Source organism: Drosophila hydei, unplaced genomic scaffold, assembly GCF_003285905.1.
Source record: "Drosophila hydei strain 15085-1641.00,03,60 unplaced genomic scaffold, DhydRS2 tig00000060-arrow-pilon, whole genome shotgun sequence".
NCBI lineage: Eukaryota > Metazoa > Arthropoda > Insecta > Diptera > Drosophilidae > Drosophila > Drosophila hydei.
This window is the reverse complement of record NW_022045656.1, coordinates 1,646,446-1,674,348: the sequence shown is the minus strand read 5'-3', so window position 1 is coordinate 1,674,348 and position 27,903 is coordinate 1,646,446. Positions and strand designations below refer to the sequence as shown.

General features: G+C 39.3%; 1 protein-coding gene and 1 long non-coding RNA gene across 2 annotated transcripts in view; one reads left to right on the top strand and one right to left on the bottom strand.

Moving 5' to 3' along the window:
* The window catches only part of LOC111592232 (zinc finger protein jing), a 183,130-nt gene that overhangs the window by 26,169 nt on the left and 129,058 nt on the right, over positions 1-27,903 (bottom strand). The gene's annotated exons all lie outside the window — the stretch shown is intronic.
* LOC111592183 lies at positions 409-10,250 on the top strand. The gene is made up of 4 exons (XR_002750926.2): positions 409-539; positions 598-714; positions 781-1,018; positions 10,096-10,250. It is a non-coding gene; the product is annotated as an uncharacterized LOC111592183 (long non-coding RNA).

The following is a 27,903-nucleotide window of genomic DNA, read 5'->3' as shown; positions in this document are numbered from 1 at the left end:
AATATTTAAAAATAATTGGAAATTGAAGCTTTCATGGCAGCGCCCCCACATGAATAACACATATTTGATCGATATCACAGCAATTATTTTCAGTAGCTGTGCGTCGTTGTCACATTCAGAATATTATTTATGCGTAGCTAACTGGCAATTATCCGCACTTGAGTGGCTATTTGAAATATTTAGATGAACTTTGCTCTCATTTGCAATTGATTACTCTTTTATAGAATGGCAAATGCGGCATGGGCAAGAGGACGCAAAAGGACAATTGCAGAGACTTCCACATGTATATATAGATATATATATATGCACATGTTTTATATAAATATTATTTTATTTTCCAAGCTCACTCGAGTCGCTCTGAGTGCCACTCGATACCCAACCAGTATATGGAATATCTCCTAGTCAGCACTCAGTCGTCTCTTGTCAAGTTAAAAGTTCAGTGAAATGTGGATTTTAATGTTTGTTCCGTGTTCTCTTGCCTTCATATCGAGTACAGTCCCATAATGTTTTCGGCAATTCTTTATTGATTGTCAAGTAAGGTAGGTAAACAACTGTCACTCCAGTGAAGTCATGCAACTAATATCAATTCCAATCCAGCCAAAAGCCGAACCCTCTGTCAATCTGGGACAGTGGACTAAATGACACAAACTCACACGAAGCAATGGACACTAGAGCGGCTACATGGATTTGCTCCGATAGCAATTTGTTGTCGTGGTGGGTAGCATCTAATGAAATTAAATGTATCAAAGACAGACAGCCAACAACTGAGTAAACACACAGCTGCAAGAGAGGGGAGTCGAACGACTTGACTGGGAGCTGGGAGCTGGGCGCTGGGAGCTGGAGGCCGAGTTGAAATCGTTGCTGGCCAATACACTTGAGTGATTGAACATCAAGAGAAGTTCAGGACCAGTAAACAGCAGCGAGTAATCAGCGCCTGCACTGAACTATATGAACCAGAGGACTGGAGCACTAGAGGACTAGATGGCCAGAGGAGTGGAGCTCGCACACTTTGCTAGTGGTAAGTGAGAGAATGTCCCAAGACTGTTTGGTACGTGACTAGGAACATTATTGTTTGCTTATCTACACTTAATTGCTTCTGGCTACACTTAATAATATGGCATGGCACACACACACACACACACACAAAGTCTCTCATAGCCACAACGTCATCGCCTTTGGTCTTTGGGCTCTCGTCATTGTGGCAAGTTCCCATTCCGTGCCCTTCACTTCAGCTCTGCTCTGTGCTGCTCCGCCTCCTGCTTCAACTTGTTGTCGTTGTCGAAGGCGGAGTAGCAGTGCGGGTGGGTGCAGTGGTGCGGTGGTTCTGCTACTGCTGCTGCTGCTGCTGCTGGTGCCGCCTTGGCCGCATTGTTTGCTCAGTTTTTCACTTTGCGTTGGTCGACTTCGTCGTCGTCATCGGCCTTTGCTGCTTCTTTTTACATTTTTTTTACTCCAGCTTGAGATTTGTTGCACCATAAAAAAGGGACTGGGGTCGAGCTTCCCGTAGATTTGTTCTTTAGGGCTTCGCCTAGACGGCGAGCTGGGCTATTTGCTTGCCACGCTGCTTCGTGTTGTCTTTCTCTGGGCAACAATTTTTTTCGTTGTGCCATGAAAAATTTCATTGGAATTGGCTTTTTATTGTGGACCTCGGCGTTTTGATGGATTTTCGGTAGGTACAAATTGTCCGCTGCTAATGGAGCATGAGGCACTTGTCTGACCGTCTGTGTGTGTGAGCATGTGGGTTGCTTTATGACATCAAATTTTGTGGGTTTGCCGACAAGGATCATTAAGTCGCTGAGAGATCTTAGCATGTGGACTGATGTGTCAGTTAGACTCGCTTTCGACTGACCCAAACTTTGGAACAGGTTCATAAAACATTTTATTAGTTCTCTTTCAAAGAATTTGAGCTAGGCTTTAAATAGAGTTTCTTATAAAATAAAGGGGTAAATGTCAAGTTGCTAGCTTAGACAGACGTCTTGCTGGCTAAGCTAGTGAGCTAAGGTGAAAGGAGTCATGAAAGCATCTATAAACTAGGCAGAAGAGAAGGTGTGTGATAACTCCAAGTCCACGCCTTTTACATGCTAACGTTTTTACACTCTGCTATGTCACGTTATCGCTCATTTGACCCACATCGAATATTCAATCAATCCGGCAACTATCCATCAGCAGCTCAATCGTACGCCTTCTTCTGTAGCTGAAATTCTCCGTGTGCTTCATGCTTCCACAACACTCAAACACACACACACACACATACATATATACATGCACATACATGCCGCATTGGACCACACATTAGCTCTGCCCTCCGACTGTTTAGCCCCTCCTCCTCCTTCTCCTGCTCGTCAGCTCTGCATTGCTCTCTTTTTCCCACATTTTGCTGCCTGCGAATCTCCCTTTCTCAGTCATCAATCTTGAGTGCTAATTGTTACGAGTTTTCCATCCCTTCTCTGTTGCTCCATCTCCCTCTCTCACTCCGTCTCTCTCTGACTGATGGCTTATCCTGAGTTTCGAGTCTGGTTTGGACAGCTACTCGCATCGGTCTTTGCTGTCAGCTGTTCGTTCGGCTCAGCAATTGAAAATGGAAAATGGAAAATTCCTCACGCTGTGCCAATAGACCCGAATGACAATTGCTAATTTAGCGCTGCGATGACTTTTCGAGTTCTCTCCCTTCTGGCCTGCCTCTTGCAGTAGCTGCAATTAGTGGGCGTGGCGGCGTCCCGGAAGTGCGTGACTTGCAATGGCTGCCGCCCATTGGACCCAAGCACCAAAAGTGTGTGTGCGCGTGTGTTGGAGCATGTCTCTAAATCAGCTGGGAAAAAGTTTGACTGTGCAAGGGTAAGGGGGAGGGAGGCCCTGTAATCGGGCCAATAAGCACTTCATTGACAGAACTCAATGAGTCGCATTCTGCTTATGGCCAAAGCAACGTGAATAAAGTCAAGCAATATGAAAGCACATATGAAATGGCAAAGCCCCCTTCAGCGTACCCATAACATGTGGTCCCGGGGCACAACGACTTTGCCTTGTGGTTCGCGTTCTTTGACGCCTGCCATAATACAGAAACGGGGCGTATCCCGAAATAAACCGGATATTGTTGTTGTTGCTGCCTTGCCTCGATTTGAATTTCATTTTCGCTTTCCTATTTAGTTGCTTTGGTATTTGCTGTCCAGCATAAAAAATACTTTTCCGAAGAGTTCTTACCACTGACAGTTTCGGAAGTCTACTTCAATGGGTAGTAGCAAGAAACCAGCGAAAGTCAGCGCCATTGTTAAGATTCAATGGCATTGACAGTTTGATCTCTCAACTGCGAACTTCCTTTCATCAGAGAGCTTATGTACGCTTGGAGTATTTAAGTTGGTTGGAGCTGTCTTACCTGTAAAGAAAAAAATAAATATTTGTATCAAGAATTCATTTAAAACGAATTTAAATCTAATATCTAAAGTATGAATTGCTGAGGGGTTTCCGTTCAAATCAATGCTTCAAAAGCTCAGAAATGATCAACGTATTGTAAATGGTGCAGGTCGTGCATATCAAAGAGAACATTCATTTCCATTAATATACTTATGTATTCCTAGGGGCTCTTATGTGTCGAAACCAATGAAATTTCTAAAGCAGTCAGCGAGCTGCCAAATATTCCAATCTTATGTTGAAAATTTCACAGAAATCTGTTGAGTATCTCAGAAGTTATTAAACAAAACTCTGAGTTAAGGGTATCTCCTAGTCGGGCACATCCGCCTTTAGCTTTTTTCTTGTTGTATTTGTAACTTAATACTTGTAAGTTAATATATTTATAAATTTGTTTAAGGAGTATCTGTATCACTGTTGAGTTAATTTTAGAACAATTTTTCAACATATTTTCCGTATGACTTTCTATTATTTATTAGATCATAAAGAGTTTCTACTTGTTTATGCGAAAATTGTCTTAAGTCCTATTGAATCTAATAATAAATTGGTTTTATTTAATTCATTATTGTTCAAACCTGCCCATGTAAAAAAATCTTTAGAGTTTAAAGAACTGGAATTTTAACTAAAATTCAATTCAATTTTTTCCTCGTTTCTAAATTTATTTTTGAGCTTTAAATTTGGACACAGGCTAAGGAAAAATTGAAAAAGGCGATATATAACGGCAGAACAATTAAATTTCTCGGCTACTTTGGAATAAGGCAATGTGATTCTGATAAGGATTTGCATTCAAAAGAATTTAAAAAAATATTTTAATAATTAAAATTAAGTTTGCTTTCTTAAGCAAATATTGTTGGGTTCTTCATAGACTTAGAAACGCTTATGTACTGTCTAAATCACTTGCTTCCGACTACGTCATAATGTGATATCATTTGGGAGAAAATTTGAAGTGTAAATTAAACAATTGCACAGCTACCGTTGGCTGGTTGCCTAGCCATAAACGGGCCAGACATCTGTGCGTTGCAATCAAAACAGAAACAATAAGCTAAAGCCAAAGCCAGAGTCAGAGCCAGAGCCAGAGCCAGAGCCAGAGCCAGAGCCAGAGCTAGGGCTACGGTTGGATGTTTACCCCGGACTAATCCCACGCAAGACCGGGCGATTAACCGAACCACACCGAAAATTGCAGTCCAAAAAGAGCGCAGATAACAACAGCAGATATCAGACAAAAGCAGAAGCAAACGGTGAAGCAGAGCCAGCAACAGGAACAGGAACAGCATTAACAAAAGAGACGACCAAATGTGGGTGCAAAATGCAAATAAAACAATTCCAATTAAAGCGATAGGCGTTCTGCAAGCGAGGGATGGGAAAGCTGGGTATACGAGGGGTTCAGATAGAGATATAAATATACAAATAAAGAAAGTGCACGCATCACCCAAAAGGCAAAAGGGCAGAGGCCAAACAGCAACAGACCCAGCGCCAGAGTTGCCAACGTCTGCAGCCCTAAGGGCTCAACGACCTAAAACCCAATTGCAATTGCCCCAGACAGGCAGACAGACACACAACTATATAGGTATATATATAAAAATATGTATTTTAAATGAGATTAAGGCATAAAAAACTTGTAAAACACACCACAAAGTCAAAGACTCGAACTGTTTGTTGAATGACTAACAATAAATACCCTGTAGAAGCTGATAATGTAGAGTATAGAGAGTAGAGTATAAAGTATATGGAGTATACAGAGTATACAGAGTATACAGAGTATACAGAGTATACAGAGTATACAGAGTATACAGAGTATACAGAGTATACAGAGTATACAGAGTATACAGAGTATACAGAGTATACAGAGTATACAGAGTATACAGAGTATACAGAGTATACAGAGTATACAGAGTATACAGAGTATACAGAGTTACAGAGTATACAGAGTATACAGATATACAGAGTATACAGAGTATACAGAGTATACAGAGTATACAGAGTATACAGATAATACAGAGTATACAGAGTATACAGAGTATACAGAGTATACAGAGTATACAGAGTATACAGAGTATACAGAGTATACAGAGTATACAGAGTATACAGAGTATCAGAGTATACAGAGTATACAGAGTATAAGTATACAGAGTATACAGAGTATACAGAGTATACAGAGTATACAGAGTATACAGAGTAATACAGAGTATACAGAGTATACAGAGTATACAGAGTATACAGAGTATACAGAGTATACAGAGTATACAGTACGGTATACAGAGTATACAGAGTATACAGAGTATACAGAGTATACAGAGTATACAGAGTATACGAGTATACAGAGTATACAGAGTATACAGAGTATACAGATATACAGAGTATACAGAGTATACAGAGTATACAGAGTATACAGAGTATACAGAGTATACAGAGTATACAGAGTAGACAGAGTATACAGAGTATACGAATTATACATAGTATACAGAGTATACAGAGTATACAGAGTAGTATATACAGAGTATACAGAGTATACAGAGTATACAGAGTATACAGAGTATACAGAGTATACAGAGTATACAGAGTATACAGAGTATACAGAGTATACAGAGTATACAGAGTATACAGAGTATACAGAGTATACAGAGTATACAGAGTATACAGAGTATACAGAGTATACAGAGTATACAGAGTATACAGAGTATACAGAGTATACAGAGTATACAGAGTATACAGAGTATACAGAGTATACAGAGTATACAGAGTATACAGAGTATACAGAGTATACAGAGTATACAGAGTATACAGAGTATACAGAGTATACAGAGTATACAGAGTATACAGAGTATACAGAGTATACAGAGTATACAGAGTATACAGAGTATACAGAGTATACAGAGTATACAGAGTATACAGAGTATACAGAGTATACAGAGTATACAGAGTATACAGAGTATACAGAGTATACAGAGTATACAGAGTATACAGAGTATACAGAGTATACAGAGTATACAGAGTATACAGAGTATACAGAGTATACAGAGTATACAGAGTATACAGAGTATACAGAGTATACAGAGTATACAGAGTATACAGAGTATACAGAGTATACAGAGTATACAGAGTATACAGAGTATACAGAGTATACAGAGTATACAGAGTATACAGAGTATACAGAGTATACAGAGTATACAGAGTATACAGAGTATACAGAGTATACAGAGTATACAGAGTATACAGAGTATACAGAGTATACAGAGTATACAGAGTATACAGAGTATACAGAGTATACAGAGTATACAGAGTATACAGAGTATACAGAGTATACAGAGTATACAGAGTATACAGAGTATACAGAGTATACAGAGTATACAGAGTATACAGAGTATACAGAGTATACAGAGTATACAGAGTATACAGAGTATACAGAGTATACAGAGTATACAGAGTATACAGAGTATACAGAGTATACAGAGTATACAGAGTATACAGAGTATACAGAGTATACAGAGTATACAGAGTATACAGAGTATACAGAGTATACAGAGTATACAGAGTATACAGAGTATACAGAGTATACAGAGTATACAGAGTATACAGAGTATACAGAGTATACAGAGTATACAGAGTATACAGAGTATACAGAGTATACAGAGTATACAGAGTATACAGAGTATACAGAGTATACAGAGTATACAGAGTATACAGAGTATACAGAGTATACAGAGTATACAGAGTATACAGAGTATACAGAGTATACAGAGTATACAGAGTATACAGAGTATACAGAGTATACAGAGTATACAGAGTATACAGAGTATACAGAGTATACAGAGTATACAGAGTATACAGAGTATACAGAGTATACAGAGTATACAGAGTATACAGAGTATACAGAGTATACAGAGTATACAGAGTATACAGAGTTATACAGAGTATACAGAGTATACAGAGTATACAGAGTATACAGAGTATACAGAGTATACAGAGTATACAGAGTATACAGAGTATACAGAGTATACAGAGTATACAGAGTATACAGAGTATACAGAGTATACAGAGTATACAGAGTATACAGAGTATACAGAGTATACAGAGTATACAGAGTATACAGAGTATACAGAGTATACAGAGTATACAGAGTATACAGAGTATACAGAGTATACAGAGTATACAGAGTATACAGAGTATACAGAGTATACAGAGTATACAGAGTATACAGAGTATACAGAGTATACAGAGTATACAGAGTATACAGAGTATACAGAGTATACAGAGTATACAGAGTATACAGAGTATACAGAGTATACAGAGTATACAGAGTATACAGAGTATACAGAGTATACAGAGTATACAGAGTATACAGAGTATACAGAGTATACAGAGTATACAGAGTATACAGAGTATACAGAGTATACAGAGTATACAGAGTATACAGAGTATACAGAGTATACAGAGTATACAGAGTATACAGAGTATACAGAGTATACAGAGTATACAGAGTATACAGAGTATACAGAGTATACAGAGTATACAGAGTATACAGAGTATACAGAGTATACAGAGTATACAGAGTATACAGAGTATACAGAGTATACAGAGTATACAGAGTATACAGAGTATACAGAGTATACAGAGTATACAGAGTATACAGAGTATACAGAGTATACAGAGTATACAGAGTATAGAGAGTATAGAGAGTATAGAGAGTATAGAGAGTATAGAGAGTATAGAGAGTATAGAGAGTATAGAGAGTATAGAGAGTATAGAGAGTATACAGAGTATACAGAGTATACAGAGTATACAGAGTATACAGAGTATAGAGAGTATAGAGAGTATAGAGAGTATAGAGAGTATAGAGAGTATACAGAGTATACAGAGTATACAGAGTATATAGAGTATACAGACTGATTTATTACACTTAAATTTGATTACATAGTATTCCCAATTCTTTTTCATTCAATGAGTATAAGTACATGACGTAAAACGGAAGTGAAAATGCACTAGAGAAAAAAGTGAAGCATGGCTTTTGGGTGGCAGTTGCAACAACTGTTTAACTCCCACGATGTCAATACACCGGACGGAAAAGCAACCCTAAAAGGCGAGCCAAGCCCTCGCATATTGTTAACCCCTGACGGGGCAAACTCGATGATGCTTAAGCCATAGCTAAACCTATTGAACGGCCTGTGCAGGACGTACCAGGGGCGGTTTGGGCTGGATGGGGGGGTAGGGCGGTAGGGCGTAGGGCGGTTTAACGCCTTCATATTTGGCCGTTTTGCCGTGGCGGTCAATCAGTTTATAACAATAACAACATCTGAAGGGTTAACACGTGGTCCACAGCCCCGTGCCCGGAACCAGCTACGCCGTACATGTGTCCAGACTCACGTGTGCAGACTGTGGAGGAATGGGCCGCTCCGTCGGCTTTACGGTTAGGCATTTTGTATATTCAATTAGCCGCCAGTCCGCTGCAGCTCGCGCACTTTCCACTAGCCGCTGCTGCCACTTGTTTGCATTTCTAATGCAATTTGCGGCTGCAATGGCTTTCTTGCCGCACCACCCATAAACCAACCAGCCAACCACCCACCCAAACAGCCGGAGCCACGGCGAGTAGCCCAACTTGTGTGGCGTGTCGTGTCGTGTCCATTAACACCTTTGATGGCCATAATACATATTCATTAATTCGGCGTACGGCGTGCAATTCGCAGGCCATATACGATTATGTAGGTGATGCCGGACACAGAGTACGGCGCGTTATATACAGTTAGGGTATAGGCTTGGGTTGCAGGGTTGAAGGTCTACAGTGTTACCCGGAAGGGTGCTGCGTTTGCTTGCATATCAAATTATTTGATTAACTGTCAAAAGATCAAACTCGATAAGGCAAACAAAAATATCTGAGAAGCGTAAGTAGATGACAGTTAAAGTCATCTAGTTGACCTCACCATCTGCAGCGCTGACATAAGTATCTGTTTATCATTTAGAGTTTTAAGTTTCTATATCCATTTGAGAAACTTATCATCATAGTTAAGGAAACAGGATTTTAGATTCTTTTCTATGGCAAGGGCTTTCCGAAATTTCTTATAAATATTCATTTATATCTTAAAAGAGTCTAGAGCCTCATACAAACTCTTTGCTACAGTAACTAAATAAAGCACCGTTAATCTAACTTAACTTTCTACCTCCTTTGTAACTAACTCATAGTCCATATCGTATGCATTTGAGGTATGGATCTTTCCTTTATTAAACGCAGTCTAAGGTAGATCCTTACGAAACCCTGAAGCCTTTTTCAATCCCTAACGTTATTTTCCAGCCAGACACATACTGTTAGCCATATTATAATTAACTCAGTTCTCAATTTCCATACATAGCGTATCAAACGAGATCTTTCACTTATAATTAAATTCCTTAGCATTTATCTAAAGCGGCATTCCGAATTCGACACGAATACCGCAAAATGTTGCCACAACTTTTCAGGCATAGCCAAATGCCAAATGCTAAGCAATCCACCTACGCAAAAGGCAGGGGAAAAGGCTAAATGATTGACTGTTGTGCAGTGTCAGCAACGCCCACTAAAGACAAGGACGGTGGTCATGATACGGTCACCTTTTTGTCTTACACATTAGTTAGGGTTTAAGGCAACAACAAGAACAAGAACAACAACAACTTGCAACTGGCAATAACACAACAAAACACTTAAGCGCAACACTTTTAATTTCACAGTTGCCCTGAGAACTCTGGGAACCCCTTTTTCTGTTCTGGCAGAGGCGTGGGCGAGGAAGGGGCAGCTGAAGGGGAAGGGGCAGTGGCCGGCTGTTGGCGAGCTTGAAACTGATGCCCGGCACGTGGACATGACGAGAAGCTCATCATCATGATGAAGCTGATGAGCTGCCCCCCGGAGCAAACAGAACTTCTTTCTTGGGGTTGGGTGGAGCTGGTTTTGATTTGTGCTAGGGATAGGCCGTTAGGTCTTTGCTCTGGTCTAGTCGAAGCACACATATTGCACACTATTCAAATATGATTTTCTTGCAGAGGGTGCGCGAGCTGCTGCTGCTGCTGCGGCGACGGCTGTCGCGTGGCACGCGTACAAATTAGTGAGCAGCAGATTTGAAAAGCGCGTCTCGTGCCACAAAGAGCTACAACTACAACAGCAGCAACAACAGCACAACAACAACACATATAATCAAAATTAACATAACAATGCAATGGAACAGCAACAACAACAACAACAGCCACAACTCGGAAAGTATTTTCTGAGGCAGACGCAAAAATTATCAGCCTCGCTCTGAAATGAATTTTGTGTGTGTGCGGAGCCAAAGAACTTCGAATAGCCCCTTGCCCCAGCCCTTAAACCACCACGCTCAACCCTGCCACAACAAAGACGAGCCACGAATATAATGAAAGGGTAAGCATAAGCCAGGAGCCAGGGCGGGCCAGGGACAGAGGTGCTGGGCTAAGGCTCTGCGGCACACAGGCAACCATTAAAACATGAACGAGAAAACATCAGCGAGCGGTTTTTAGTTTGGGTTTCATGTTCGTAAGCACACACACATACACACAACAGCACACACACACACACAGATAGACGGCCACGCACTTTGGCTGTGTGCGCAAGCCAACGAATTCCCAGCGGACACTTAATTTACTGCCCTGCGTTTATTTTTATGTTCACTTCTCAAACGTTTCTCCCCTCTCAATGCACGTGCATATTAATGCGCTGTTGCCTCACTTCATGTTTCATATGCCACGTTCCAGAAAAAAAGCAAACTGAAATTATTATTGCTTGGTTGGTGAACACTTTTGAGCGTAACTTAAGCTACTTAAGAGTTTCTAAATGTCCCAAAAGTCTTGATTAGGCTTATAAATGGGCTTAAGCCAAGTAGTTCCCCAAGCAAAATTTTATGCCTTAAGCTTGTGTTTCTCTTCAAGAACCCTAAATAAAATTATGGTTGAGTTCTGAGCACGTGAAGAGTTCATTGGAATTAGAATAACAATTTGAAAATATTTTTTATTATTAAATAGTATATATAAATATAAATAAATAATATATAAATAATTTATGTAATATATAAAATAATATGTTTTTGAAAATATAAAGTAATAAAATGTATAATGTATGAAATAATAATTTGAAAATCTTTTTTATTATTAAATAGTATATATAAATATATATAAATAATATATAAAGTAATATATATTTTTTAAAATGTAAAGTAATAAAATGTATAATGTATGAAATAATAATTTGAAAATCTTTTTTATTATTAAATAGTATATATAAATATATATAAATAATATATAAATAGTACATAAATAATATATGTAATAATATATATTTTTTAAAATGTAAAATAATAAAATGTATAATGTATGAAATAATAATTTGAAAATCTTTTTTATTATTAAATAATATATTGCATGAAATAATACAGTTTTTCAGACAATAATTTTAACTTCATTATGAGCAGTCGCGTCAAACCGTTAAAATATTCTAAAAGCTATTAGGAAAATAGGTTTTCACTCGACTCCATTTTATCCGATGCTCTACCACATCTGTATGAAATTTCTTGTTAAATAAAAATTTGCATTTTGGTATTACGCCAACATTCAAGACTCAATTTGAGTTGCTGTCACAGCAACCCTGTGATTCGATATTTTTGCCATGTTTTTTTGTAACTGTAGTTTTTAAGGGCTACGCGTGCCAGAACAGCCACCATAATCAACATAATAAAGGCAGAGAGCATTATTTAATAATAGTGTGCCAAATGGCATGCATAGGGTTGCTGCTTGCCAGCAAAAAGGGTTGCCTATTGCTTATGACACTTGAGAGTGACTCTCACTCTAGCTTCTGTTCCTGTTTTTTCTAATTTACAAAATATTTGCGCTATTCAAGGAATGCATTTCGGTTCGTGAAATTTTAATCTTTTTTTATCCCTTTGAAGAAATACACAAACGAATAGGAATGTTGTGGTCGGGCATAACAAACTGCACAATATTCGCTGAAGGTCTGAAAAGTGCGAATTTCATTCAATTATAGGCGTATGTGTGGAGGAGATGAGAAGATCTATCATTTGTCTTCAATTGTAAAAAGGGGTCCACAGTAAAGCAACTGTGAAATTTTAGGGCTGCTTTTTTTAATCTTTAATCTTATTTTTTCATAAGACTGCCTTCAAAAATGGCCCACGCGAAACCAATATACTCTTTCCATTCGTGAACGAGCATAACAATCGCCTGACATGAAATGCGAATCTTTCATATATTATCGTAGCTTTCATAGGCGTGGAATTTCGAGTGACTGTCAAAGGGATGAGCAGGATGAATGCCGAGTCCAAGGCAGCTCAAGTGCCTCTTCATATGATTTTGTGTCCAAGGCATTGTCAAGCTACAATTGCTTTGTGCTTGATCACTACAAATACTAAAGCAGTTTCATACCCTTGATAGAGAAATAAATAGGTATTTTGTGCGTCACATTTAAATATTTTAACAAATTAACTTTAGAATTTACAATATACAAGGGATAATGGTAAATTAATTCATTAATAAATTCGGGAGAGTAAGTGGAAGAAGAGCCTGAATGGTACTCCTTTTCAAATACGAATGATATGAATATATTTAGGTAACTGTCAAGATATAACTGAATCTGAGTGCGAATACAAAATTCTTAATTGAAAGGAACATAAGACCTACTAAACTCATTCACGAAGTGATTGAGCGGAATGTGTGTCTTATGGGATGCTGAGATTCCTCAACTTGCAGGTGAAATCCTGTTGACCTCCTCTATAAATAGAATTAGAAATTATTATCCACCTGTTGGAGCGCGTAAACGTAGCTATAATTTTCTGTTTTAAAAGGGTCTTAAGGGCTTTTAAATGAATCATTAGTTCTCTGGTCCAGGTTAGATTTTTAGCCAAGATAATCCAGAAGTTTCGACTAATATTCCCTTTAAGGTGTTTATATCTCTATTTCTTATAGACATTGCTGTAAGCTGCTGTTTTTTGAATTTGTAATTTAACTTTTAAGCTGATTTTCAAATGATCAAGCAATATTTAAATACTTCGAATTTAGCTGAATATCTCATGCATATGTTAAAATTAAAATTCCTTTTCTATTTGGTAAAACAAATGTTTCTAATATATAACGCATTCCATGTATGAAAACCCCATACGAGTTCCCCCAGCAGCAAAAGCCCATAGGCTCTGGTTTACCCTGACTTGCGATTCCCTTTAGTTCACTGGCAATTGCAACGAAAGATGAGAATCTCTTTGGCTTTTGTTTCAGCCGCCACCTCGACTCAGCTCGACCCAGCTCGACTCGTTTCATTCATTCGCTTTCATTCCATTCAAAAGAAAATCAAAATTCAACTAATTTGCATTTTCGATTTGCATATTTACACAAATTCTCTAAAGCCTATGCTCGCAGGCCCATTCAAAGGCAACTGCATAGAAAATGGGGGCCCTGTCTCCCGACTCAGCCGCACTTCTCACTCGAACGATGCAAATTTTGTGTCATTGAAATTAAATTGATTGCAAATACTGAAGATTGACTTCAAGTGGGCAGATCGTTCGGCGAGTGCCTGAGAACAAAGGACGAGTGAGTTGGTTCGCTCCGCTGCTTGATTGCTGATAACTGGCAATGCGAACTGGTTCACGCAGAGCAAGAGAACCAGTTGGAGTAAGAGAAAGTCAAAGTCATGGCACATAATTGCACGACTGTCTAACCGTCTAACCCTGCAGCGGAGTCTGGGTGGTTGCAGTTGGCCTGCGAAGGCTGCAGGGGCTGCAATTGTTCCAAATGCCATTAATGAAAATCACAAACACAGCAGCCGAAGCATTCGCCCCGCCACATGGCACAAAAATTGCCACCCTAATTTGAAATTAAGCAGCATTTGGCACAGCTTATAGCAGGGGCAGGCCCATGCCCTTCATTCAGAAATGCAATTTCGAAGACCCTGTTGGCAGGGTTGCCAGCTCCACGAACTAAAGAAATTATTTCAGGGCTCCTACTGAGCGTAGAAAACTAGAGCCTGCAAATCGACCTGGACAATGGACACAAAGTTACCTTCTCTTCCCGTTTTCTTTTGAAACTTTTTGGCCACTTTGAAAATTGGCAGCGCCAAATCAGTTACGAAACAAGTTTTTTTTAACAATTTAACGTAAAGGGGGCACAGCGGAGGCCATTCTGCAAGGCCCGAGAATGAAATACTCTTTTCAACATTCCAGTTTACAAGCTCGAAATTATTGTAATCTATACATATATATATACATATATATGTATATATATATATATATATATATATAAATTTTTTTGTAGGTCCGTGTATAGCACGCGCAGGTCAAGTTTGTTTCAAATATTCGATAACTATTCGCATTTAATTGTTATCGAATAAAAACATTATTGAAATGCAGTAAATAAATTATATCTCGAACGTCTTAAGAGCTAGAGCCTCCAAATTTTGTATTTAGTCTTATATATATTTTATGCAATTTTGATTTTTGTTGGATTTTGGATACCGGCTCCAAATTCCCCCAAATTCTTAGTATTTAAGTTTAGTTGGAACTAGGGCCATTATGTCAAGGCGTTTGCATCTCAACCAAGCCAATAGGATATGTAGATCATATGCTGAAAATTTCATTAAAATCTATTAAGTAAAACAGAAGTTATTAAACAAAACGTTTGGCCAATTTGCAAAAGCACATGTCAGCAGCGCCACGCGCACGCATTTTTCCTATGCGTGTGCACACATACATACATTCAAATGCGTGTATTCTTTTCTATTCCAAGAATTGAAATTGCGATTGAATTTTGCTGAATATTAGCTGCTACTTATGTTCAAATTTGCAACAGTTTGTGTAAGAAGGACAGTGGCTGCGTTGGTAGAGGCGCCGCTCACATGCAGGTTGGTCCGGGTTCGAGACCAGTGGAGATGAAATGTTTTACTTTTTTTTTAGTTATAAAGTGGCGGTGTTGGTAGAGTTTGTGCACGTTGCGTAAATAATCCGGGTTCGAATCCTGGTCTCGCAATGTCGATTTTTATTTGTTTTCTTTTTTTTTTTAATACTCGATACAAACTACGGAAAATATTACAAAACTCAAAGGACTGGGATCAGGGTATCTCCTAGTCGGGCACCCCGACTAGAGCTTTCTTACTTGTTTAAAAGATGCAGTTCCTTCAGCTCCGCGTATGATCTCCTTTCTGATATAGCTTTCATCAATTCAATTCGTTATCCAGATTTCAGTGTATATTATATACATAAATACTATAACATTTTTCAGCTTGTATCAAATGCAATATACCCAAATTAATTTCAAAGGGTACAGGGTATAAAACTGACAGCACGCGTCTTCGACAAGTCTTCAGGCAAGCGCTGCTATACACGCCTGCCTCCCGTTGCTGGTGATGAGGCTGAGGCTGAGGGTGTCTATACACACACACACACACACACACGCACACCCAGCTGACAGGTCGCATGTAAACAGCAACACGGTCCAAGCAACCCCTCTTGATAGATATTTACTTAGCTGGGATTTGCTGCTGCTGCTGTTTGTCTCTACTTAAATTCAACTAAACAAATTGGAAAATTTTATTAAAATTGGTTTATGATGCCAACGGGTGACGAATGAGCCGATAAATGTAGCTCTTCCTCTTCTTCAAACTAAGCAAGCAACGCACAACAAACAGGGAAAAAAGAAACCTAAAAAAGTGCATCGAAGCGAACAATGAAAGAGTCTCAAATGGTATGGCCCGTAGAGGGAGTTGGAGTGGCATTGCTTTATACTCGTTCATGGAGGCAAGGGAGTGTATTAGCTTCGTCTGTTTTACTATTGAATCTAGTCTTTATTTATGTATCTATGTATCTATGTGTCTATGTATCTATGTATCTATGTATCTATGTATCTATGTATCTATGTATCTATGTATCTATGTATCTATGTATCTATGTATCTATGTATCTATGTATCTATGTATCTATGTATCTATGTATCTATGTATCTATGTATCTATGTATCTATGTATCTATGTATCTATGTATCTATGTATCTATGTATCTATGTATCTATGTATCTATGTATCTATGTATCTATGTATCTATGTATCTATGTATCTATGTATCTATGTATCTATGTATCTATGTATCTATGTATCTATGTATCTATGTATCTATGTATCTATGTATCTATGTATCTATGTATCTATGTATCTATGTATCTATGTATCTATGTATCTATGTATCTATGTATCTATGTATCTATGTATCTATGTATCTATGTATCTATGTATCTATGTATCTATGTATCTATGTATCTATGTATCTATGTATCTATGTATCTATGTATCTATGTATCTATGTATCTATGTATCTATGTATCTATGTATCTATATGGAAGCTGAATTGTAAGCGAGTATTACACAGTCGAATCTATACGATTGTCACTTGTTTAATATGGATTTGGGCATAGGGTCGGGAATTGCGAGCTTCTCGCCAAGGTGCCAAGGGGTTTCTCACTTCACTAAGGCCAACAGCTTACCAAGGGTTGAGTCAACAACAGGTGCTAGCTGCCAGGATTTGCCTGGCTGTGATTGGGGTTTCGATTTTGAGTTTGATGTTTGGAATTGTCATCAATAAGAAGTTGACAGCCGAAACAGTCAGCGACTGGATGAGTAAAGCAAACCAGTGTGAGGAGTTCAATTCTCCACACAGTTCGAAAGCAGTGAAACAGTGTGGCATTTCGATTACACAAGGCAGAAGCACCATAAGTAATACTCTAAAAGCCTGACAAATGCCAAGTGCCAGAGTGAAATTTACAGCAACAAAGCAATGAACGATGAAATGGCATAAATATTTACATTTCATTATTTTATAGGCAGTTTTAGAAACGTAAATCATTTTTGATAAGTGAAGATGTTTTCAATTTACTGTGTCTTTCCAGTTGGTGTTGAACACTAAAATGTGTTCATACTATTTGGATTTGTGCGACATGATATATATATTTTTATATATATATAAGATAAAATAACTTTCTATAATTCATATATTATTTATATTATTTTATAGATAGTAACTCTCTAAGTTCGTACATTTTTCAGATTTATGATTGAAGATTTATAGAATAATTTTTAGCTGTTTTGCATATTGTGAGCCAAAATTTGTCTGGACGCATGTTAAAGTCAAAGTCCAGTCGTAAAAGAAATTAATTTCATTTTGACTTTATTTCGCAATATAAATCCAATCTGAAAGTCTTAAATTACAACAACAAGGCAAATAAGAAGAGACTGGGTCCAAGTGCAAAGTCATTAAATTGATAAATAACCCAAAAACTTTGCTCATAATCGTCGAGCACGTAAAATGTCTTTGCGCCAAGGAAAATGCGTGAAAAACAGCTAGAAGAAGAAGCGGAAGATGAGGCACAACAAGAAAAAGCCAAACATTTATCAAAGACAAACACAGGAACTTGGGCATGAAATAGAACGGATCGCCGCCGGAAAAGCTCTATTCGCTTCTCTTTTACTCCGTGTGGGCGCCTGGGCCAAGGGGCTCCATTGCTCTCGTTGTCTCTGTCTTGTGTTTCGTTACGGGAGCTTGCAAATGTTTGTTTAAACAATTTGTTCGCTGGCCAGCGGGCGTGCGAGCTCAATTTAAATGCCGCACATAAATTACCATGCACAGCCGTTGCTGCCACACGGCGCACGGCACACAGCACATGCCACATGCCGCATGCCGCATGCCGCAGAGTTTACCATTGGCCCCCTTCGCTAGCCATTGATATGTCCAGGCGACACCTTTTGACACATTCCACATTTGAACGCATCATTGAGCAACTCACTGGCTGACACATTGATGTATTGGCCAACTGCATTGAATGATTGTCTGAGCTGCCGGGCGAATCATGTCAAATGCGCGTTAATTCTACTAATATTGAGAGGCCTCTCCATCTGCCCGCCCACTGCACTGTACCTGGCCCTGGCCCTGGCCCTGGCCCTGGCTCCCTTCAGCGTAACTACTCCCAATTTGCACTCACCCCTCTGTTCCCGGAGGGCAGAACCTCAGCCCAGCCCAGGGGCGCTTCATTACTTTAAATGCTTTACACGTACAACATTTAGACGAGCGTACAGACAGACAGACAGACAGACGACACTTTGTCTGGGCGCATGTTGTTTCTGGCAATGTGTGCGCCACTGCAGAGAGGGTCGGTTGGGCTTAAAGAGCAGTTTGCAGACAGTCAGAGCAACAAATTTAATCATCGAAAATATAAAGAATTACGTCAAATGCAAAGTGAACTAAACTAATTTAACCCAAATTGGCATTGTACAACTACAACTTCTTCTTCTTCTTGATCTGAATGATGAGCTGAGTTGAACTAGTCATGTCAGTCTGTCTAATGTCCTCAAAGGTATGCTATTTTACTTAACGCTGGCTAGTTTTGTTGGCTTTTTATAGATAAGTCGAAAATAAATATATATTTTTTAAATTTTGAATACCATCCATTCATCTGTCTGTTAAAATAATATATTTCAAATACCGAAGAGCCCCCACAGTATTTCGGGGTGTCTCCTAGTCGAGCATTCCCGATCATTTGTGTACTTTTCAGATGATCCTCTCATATACCGCATTGACATTACTTACAAAATGCTCCTTAATCAATTTGCTCTTTCGAAAAATATAGAAATAAGCTTAAATATATATTTGTTTCAGAGAAAATTTATTCTATGTTTACTAAGCCGTAATTCCCTCTGAATATCTAGTGTATACAAAATGAGTATGATGAATAACTAAATTCTAAATCGTATCGAACACAAAATTATATCAAGTTCAACGAGTCAACAATAAATGTCGAAGGCTTTAATTTTAATATACGATACTTAGATATAGTTCTCTATATATCAGTTAATATAATTGCACTAACATAAGTGTATTCACACTTCGCTCAGCTACTCTGGCTTTTGTCTTTGTCGCCGAAAATTGAGCGTCCCTGTAGCACTTTATTGGTGCACATTGTGCTGCCCTCTCCTCTCTCTCCACTCGCTCTCTGCTGCCACGACCCCTTTTCGGCATTTGCCTGCCACGCACAGCCACACGCACGGCGAACGCATTTTGCACGCAATTCAATCTATTTTTCTTTTCATTCAGAATCTTTTTGTTATGAAGCGGGTCTGTGGGAGACGACGATCCAATCGAACAGATGCGAATGGATGTCGCTAAAGTTTTTTCCTCTGTCTGCTGAGGGAGAAGGAGAGGGAGACGCAGTGATGGCAATCCATGGAGGTGGGCAAGTGCAAGCAGTGAAGCTCACTTTTTTCTGATTACAATAGTCTCACATATTGCTTTTATGATGCGTTCTATGTGTGCTTTAGAAGAGCTCTGCAAATCGTATAAAGAATAGTAAGACTCAAAGAGAAACACAAATGTATTTGACTTTAAATGGGGAGGTACTGAGAATCTTCTTAAAGACCTGTTCATATTGACTTTAGCTTGTTACCTTAAGCCTTAAGCCTTAAGTCATGAAACTCATATTCAATTTGCCCCTAAACACTTTCCTTAAATCAGAGTGCTGCACCTAATTACAGCGTCTAATGAAAGCCTGTTTTCTTTTGCTAAATCGAGATCCTTAATAATGGCCAACAAGTCTTTAATAACTATGGCAGACGCGGCATTTAAAGGCTAACAAGACTTTGGCTCGCAAGGCTATAAAAAAAGTGTTACATGGACAATTAAGTTTTTATGAAACATTTCCGTTAGGTGGCGCTAGTGTGCAAAAACAAGTAAACAACATGCACACACGCTCAAACGCAAGCACACACATACACGAACATATAAACACACACACACACAAACACTTGAATCGACGCTGCTTGGCGCCAGACTCTTTCGCCTGGCTGTTGCTTTTGTGCAGAGGCGGGGCTGAAAGGGGGTTGAACTAGCAAAAACATACGCTTCATAGCGCATAAAAATTCACGAGTATGTGCGTGTGTCTGTGCTGGGCATGTTCGTGTCTGCATTTGTATTTAAATACATTTTAATTAGTATTTATTGTTTTTGTAGACTGCCGTTGCCATTTGTCCTCCCTCATTCCCGCTCAGCCTGCACAGACGGACACTTAACACTTGCCAAATTAGACATGCAACAAACAACGATGAACACAACAACTACAACACATGGTTCAGCGGCGGCGACAGCAGCAGCAGCAGTAGCAGCAGCTAAAAAGGGGTTAAGTTAATCAAAAGGCACACACATGTAGTCGCTGCTTCGGCAACACCGACGCCGACGCCGACGCCAACGCCAACGCCAACGCCAACGCCAACCCATGCCTTCTCACTCTGCCCGCTGGCAGTACAGAATCACTGTCTTTCTTTTTGGCTCTTTCGGCAAAGCAATTAACTACGCTTTGATTAACACTCAGCAGCGTCGCTTGTCGTTGACAATGACGACGACAGCTGCCAGAGCAGAGCCCAACCACACCGCATAACAGCATCAGTAGAAACTTCAGCTACGGCGACAGCGACAGCGACGAGTTTAGCAGGCGCCTGTTAACTTAACAGATGTCCAATACAATCGCTGTCTCTGTGGCTATTGTTGTCTTGTCGTAGCAGCTTAGCCGCGCTGTTAAGCTAATGAAGGCATTCGCCTTGCTTGCTTTTCTGTATATTGCCGAATGCCCGAACGGACTTCGGCTTCGCTCGGCTGGCTTGTAATTAAAGTGCGTTACGTGCTGAGCTTACTTCGTGCCGTTTGTGACTAGCGCTTTATTAAGCCTCGTTACAGCGTTGCTGTTATTACAGACGCTACTGTTGGGGTTACTCTTGCCTGCTTAACAGGCGGATGTAACGCGTTAGGCTGTAGTCCTCTAATAAGTTAAGACACTTTTCGCACCCACTGTGCCGTGGGGCTGCATGTGTGTGCACCTTTCTCTGTCTCTGCATGTGGGTGTGTTTGCCACCCTGGTTGGGCCACAAGTAGAAGTTCATTGAAGCGCATAATTGCATGTTAAATGTGTTGTAATTAAAATATTAATTTCTTCGTTTGAGCCTTTTGCTCTCCCAACGACATCGACGTTGAATGACGCCTTCTCATCCGTCTGCTTGACTGCCTGACTGGCTGGCTCTTGTGGTTTGCCTCTACTGTAATTATAGTTTTCTTTTCCTGTGTCACGCACACGCACACACAGTTATTTTTGCTTTGAGAAGCACATAGAGAGGGACCGGGACTGCACATTAAAGTAAACAAGAATTTGTGGCAAGCTCAGAAGTTGTGCATGGGAAACGTAATAAATATGTAATCAGTCTGCTGAGGAGAGTAGAACCGTTTTTGGGCAGACAGCTTTCGGGGGAGTCTAACGATACGTGTGAATACCTGGAATGTAGCAATAAAAGTATGGGACAGCTGAATGAATTCAGAACAGTTATAGCTGCGGCTTTCCCCCCGAACTTGCTCTTTAATTTAACCAAAATGTTTTGGGCTTTCTGAATTGTTTATAAGATAGAATTACACCCTCAGAAATATCTTTAAGCTTACCTATGATATCTGAAATATTTGATATATATTTTTAATTTATGTTTTTTTATTATGAAGAAATATATTTTTAATTTATGTTTTTTTTATTATTGAGTATAGTTAACATTTGCTTTTAATTTCTCTTCATTTTGCCATAAATATGAAGTACAAATTCTTTGCTGATTTCTTAATTCCCAACTAGATTGCTCTTCGTGCACACTTTAAACTTAATTTCAATTTCTGGTAGTTTTAAAAGATAGCTCCATATATGCTAATATAAAAAGTAGCTAACAAAAAACAACCTAGAGAAAAATTGTGGTGTTGTAATCGGATATAAGTCGCATCCTCCAGAGAGCTTTGTCTAGCAGTACCCAAAAATAAAAAAATTAAAAAATAAAAAAAAAAATATATATATATACATATGCGTATAGACGAACATATGTATAATCATTGAGCGAAAGACAACGCTGTAGAGCAAGTACCTTTTGCATTCTGGTCCAAAGCCAGGGTCCAGCACAAGCATAGACCTGACCAGTAAGCCGCCATGCATAGCATTTCACATTTGATTTAGCCAGACAGAGAGAGAGAGAGAAAGAGAAAATAGAAGGAAAATTAAGAGGACATCAAAAGAGGACAGCAATATGTCGCTAACATCGAATGGCAGAGCCTCTATAGTTTACTTGGTACTTAGTAGATCCCATTAAAAAGTCGGCTTATAAATATTTCACATTTATATCAGATTAGATCAGTTTGTTATCATAATTCGTGACACTTGATTATGCGCGCAAACCACATCAAAATTATATTTGACATTAGCCATTGATGAAAAAGTTGCTTGGGCAAATCGAAATGCCGATCGGAGGGCGTGCTAGGGTTAGTGAGTGCTCTTAGCAACAAAAAATTAAGCGTATACGTGAGCTGCATGCACGTAAGCTTTCCCTCAGCCACGCACACAGGATCTGCACACGAGTTGCCTTTGCTGCATATGGCGAGACGGGATTTTGGGCTTCGTATGCTCGGTCCGTTGCCCTCATCATTTTTTTGCTCATTATGTGCAGGGCAAATAATACAAATAAGAGTCGGCTATCGGATAAAAAAGGAAGAAACTACCCTCATGTCCTGGAATATTATTTGTTATTAAACTGGCTTGTGTCCAGGGCGAATGCCAAATATGCGAATTGTGTTTGTACTCGCGTCCACTAGATGAGGCGAGCATATTGGCTTTGTGCAACGTTCGACTTACTAGCCCCAACATCCTTATACTCTACGAGTTTCAGGTTAGCCAATGATATAAACAACAAGGAATAATAATTCATAGTCACCGTTAACTAGCTCTATGGATAATAGATATATAGTGATTACATAGACTATAGAAAACATATGCAAATTATATAATATGATTTGCCCATTTGGGCTTGGTTACTCCACACAGAGATTGCTTAATGAATTTAGCGAGTATTGCGCTGTCGGTTACGCCCGATCGCCACGTTTTAACTTGTTTATTATTATCGTTCGTGCCTCCTTTTTTATCTGGCACGCACTTTGTAATCGAGACTGACCACAATTAAATTTTCTGTGGCCCGAGGATCTTTTCAGCTGTCGCCCAGACATTCGCTCATTAGCGCAGGTTAGGGAATTTTGACTAGAGAGCGAGTCCTTTGGGGAGCAACCTCTTCTGTCAGGTGTCAATGGGCAGGAAATAGCACCTTAACAGCTGTACTGTGACCAACCCCGCCACAAGTTGTGCCAGGGTTGCCAGGGCAGCCAGCACAAACAGAAAATGCAACTATTTGTAACATCATTTCGCTAATTGTACTCCGCGCATGGAGAAGATAGTTAGAAATTGTATTTCAATTCAATTTCAGATGCTTATCTCTCCCTTTTAGGTTGCCCAGGACAACCCTGTTCGCTTACCCCCTAAGGGAAATACGCTGCGAACAACGAAAATCTATTTTCTTTATGCTGCCTTTCACTTGCCGACTTAGACTCTTTGCGGCCGATAAGCTTTCACAAGCATCAAAATGAGATGAGATGAAATGTCAGCTCAGCTAAACGTTGGCCCTTCTGGAGAAGGTTGTGCCTGTGCCTGTGCCTGGCTTCGATTTCGTTGCACGTGACCAAATTATTTTTCTCTTGCCTCAATATAATTTGCTCGATGCGTGTGCCTTACGTATCTCATGGATGTAGACGTAGGTCTCTTTCGCTCTCTCTTACCGTTAGGTAGTTGATATTTTTATGGTTTATTCCGTCGTTACCCGTCGTTGGCTGACTAACAATTAGCGTTGGCTCAGGTGGGCAACGGCGCACTCGACTGCGCCTTGCCGTGTATTAATCAAAATCTATTGGCCAAATCGTTATAGCCCCAGCAGCTTGTTATGTAAATCGTAATGCGACAACGTCTTTGTTAGTATATAAATTATGTTAATGGCAATTTGTGCCCCTCCACTCGACAGGCCAGAACAACGAGAGAGGAGGGAGGGAGCGAGGTGGCAACAAGGTGTCAAAACAATTGCTGCCAGTATTTGTGCGGGCTAATGAATATAAATGTCTTCATATTCTCTGCTGCTGACATACCAAAGCATTTCTATAGAGCTCAACTCTTCAGATGCATTATGAATTCCTACGCGTAGTACCTCAGCTGTGTTGTATATTATTGGAAGTGAGCTGGAATACATTAGAGCATTAAAACAAATATTTCAATTATCGGCAAACAATTTATGGCAATCATTTTTATGCTCGATCATGAAGTGAAGGTTCGTCCCTTTTCTTCCCTATGAAGAAATTGCTAAATTGGATCATTGATCTTCTAGTTAAGATTAAGTGTTCAGAGAGTGTTTCAAAATTGCAAAATACTATATTTGGTATAACATAGAGAGAATTGAATTTTGAATAGTAGAATACTAGTACGCCCATCCACAATGTTTTTTTTTTGCTATTTTGCTGACAGTGAATAAAGCGAGCAAGTAGAGTTCTTTGATTACTTAGTCAAAGATTACAAAGAGGATTAACATTGGCATCTTAACTTACTTATTTGATGGCATTCCATGCGGACAGTAAAGCTCAATTTAATTACTTTACAGAATTGCCTAAATAAGTCAAAGAATTAACATTGATCTCGGATTACCGAATACCAATTAAAAGATGAATGAAACCTGAGGGACATGAGTCTTTAGACTTGTGAAGGCATACACGAAATGTGTATTCAAATCTAATTAGTTGGCATTTTTCATATAGATTTGGAACATCTGAAACATAGTTTTTGATGACTAAGATAATTGAGCATTGTAGAAGCTGCTGAATCAACGGATTGCATTGCGCCGATATTTTGGTAACTTTTGCTTAATCTAAATTTCCGTTTATATTTTATTTGTATATCGATTTGCTTCAAATTCGAGTTAAACTCTAAAAAGTAAATAGAAAAAGGGTTTCGCAAGTTCAACGATGGCTTAGGTCACTAGAATAAAATTTAATTTCTTTCATTAATAACAGTTGTCTGATCCTTTTTTAATGCAGCGCGTCCGTTCGAGCAAATAGAAATTGCAGTAGCCCAGAACGTATCAATATATACGACTGCAGCAAAGGGCTAATCCTTTCGAAGTGCGCTGGAAATGCCACATGCTGTGCCTCGAATGCAACATTTGTGTTCAAGGACATGCCGCAGCTAGGATGCAAACAGTGCTGCAGAGAGGGTAGCTGTGTGGAATGTGCTTATTCTATCTGTCATCCCCTTCAAGGCGGGGGACGGGGAGGGGCGGGCTGCATAGCGCGTGGCGCATGCAATAATTCAAAATAATTTGAGCAAACAATCTAAGTGGTTTAGGGGTTTCTAGCGCTGCTCGCACCACACACTCCGGCCATGTCAACGTCAACACAACTCCGACTCGCGGCTGAGCCGGAACGGCAGGGGAAGGACACGTGCACGAGCTCGCCCACCCGCGACCCGAAACACGAGAATATTAGAGGCCGGATTTAGATAGAGTTCGCCAGCTGTTAAGCGCCTTACCTGCAACAAGAGCAGAAACCAAATTTTTGTAGTAGATTTTAATTAAATTGTGCGCGGAAGAGCATAAAAATATTTATATTACACAGATCCTAACTTTAATGGAGCTTCCATATGGTGAACAGGGCCAATTACGAGTAGAAAAGCGTAAATCGTAAATTGTAAATCTATGGACACCCAGTTTTATTGCCACGAATTGCAGGCAACATGGCCAGCAAAAAAATCAACTTAGATTGAGTTAAGAAGGTGTATCTCATGGCCAGATACCCTGCACAGAACAATTCAAATTTAAGCTAGAATTAAAGCTTGCAGCCTATTACAATGTGTATTTAAAGCAATTCCAGAGTATGAAATAATAGCTTCTTCAATCTATAATTGGAAGGTCAAAAATTTAAGATAGTTAAGTCAAGAGAAATATTAAATATTACGCCTAGCTGAGTACATTGATCTTTCATATCTAATAAAAAAGCTAACTTAAGGAAACCATATAAAAAAGAGAGCTTTACAAATATCAAAAGAATTTCTATTCCTTGAGATTCTCCTAGTAAGCTCTGATTTATTTGAGGCTATATATGATATACATCTATGACAGAAAATTCAGAGTATGAAGAGTCTGCATACAGATTAAGAAACATCCCTAAACATAACTAGTTTCAATTGTCTACTTTTGCTGGGCTGTTGATCACATCATATATGGATGGTGGAGCTTAGAACTATAGTTAATATGCAGCTCAGCCAATTATTATAGGGTATGCAAGCATGGAATGCTGAACCGCCGCGCAGCGCGCTCAAATTGTTTGACAATTAAAAAAGGGAGCAATCAAAAACATTTATTATTTCTTCCTCTTTACTGTTGTCGCAACATTGTTGAGCGCTTAATCAACGGCACCCAAATTGTTCCGAACTTTGGCAGGAAAAATAACACACACACACACACACACAACGAGGTACAAATAAAAATGTAAATATTAATAAGCGTCAATATGCGTTCAAGCGAGCGCCATAGACGAGAGGGCAGCTATGGTGCTTGGGCGTGGAGGGGGAGCATTTGGAGCTGGAGTCACCCGAGCGAAGGCAAACAAACAAACAGCCGCAGCCACAGCCGCAGGGCGGATGGACGGGCGGCTTGGCAGGCAGTCAGACAGTCAGACTGTGCGGGCAGAAGCTACACCCCACAGCCAGAACAGACGACGCCCCGGGTAGAGCGCTGGGTAAACGCTCCGAACCCAGGCACAAATCCGAAACGGCGTCGGTTATGCCACTCGGCGGACGCACTGCGGCCAGGGAACGAACGAGCGGGTGGGTGGGCAAGCGGGCGTGCATTACGCTAATGTGAGACTAAACACGAGCCGGCGCCCGAAACCGATTTCCGTCAAGGTGCCGTTAAGAAAGTGGCCGGGGGGTGTGTGAGGGCTGCACAGTGTGACCAAGTCGTGGAAAGTGCGTGAAGTGTGGAGTCAGTTTGCATTCCTAAATGGCCAACTTTACTTGGCGGGGTATTCAGCCTTAGGAGGAGATTCTTTGTGAGTAGCAGTGGAAAACGTGAAAAAATAACAGAGAAATGAAGAGATTAGCTCGGGAAGAGTTAACTCTTTGGTGTGTTTCCAATTCAATTTTAATAAAACATTCAAAACGGCACAAAAACTCTAAATCTCAAGTCTCTAAGTCTCAAGTGCTTTTAATAATAATAACTGTCTATCAATGAGATCAAAAATATCCTTTTTTTTTATTTTATTATTTATTTATTTTTATTGTTATTTATTTATTTAGCCAGGAAAAAGTTATGCAAAACAATATTTTTATCGAATTAAAAAAATATTTATCAATTGATTTTTTAATATATATAGAAAATTCTTTAATACTTTAAAATCTATTAAAATATCTTTGAATATAATAAGCAGTTTGTTAAGTACAACTTTTCAGACCGTCTTAGATGTACATATAATATATATATTATTATATATATATATATATATATTATTATAATTTCGAAACACTGTTTGCTAACTAACGAAGCATTCCCAGTTTGTGTCAGCGTCCTTC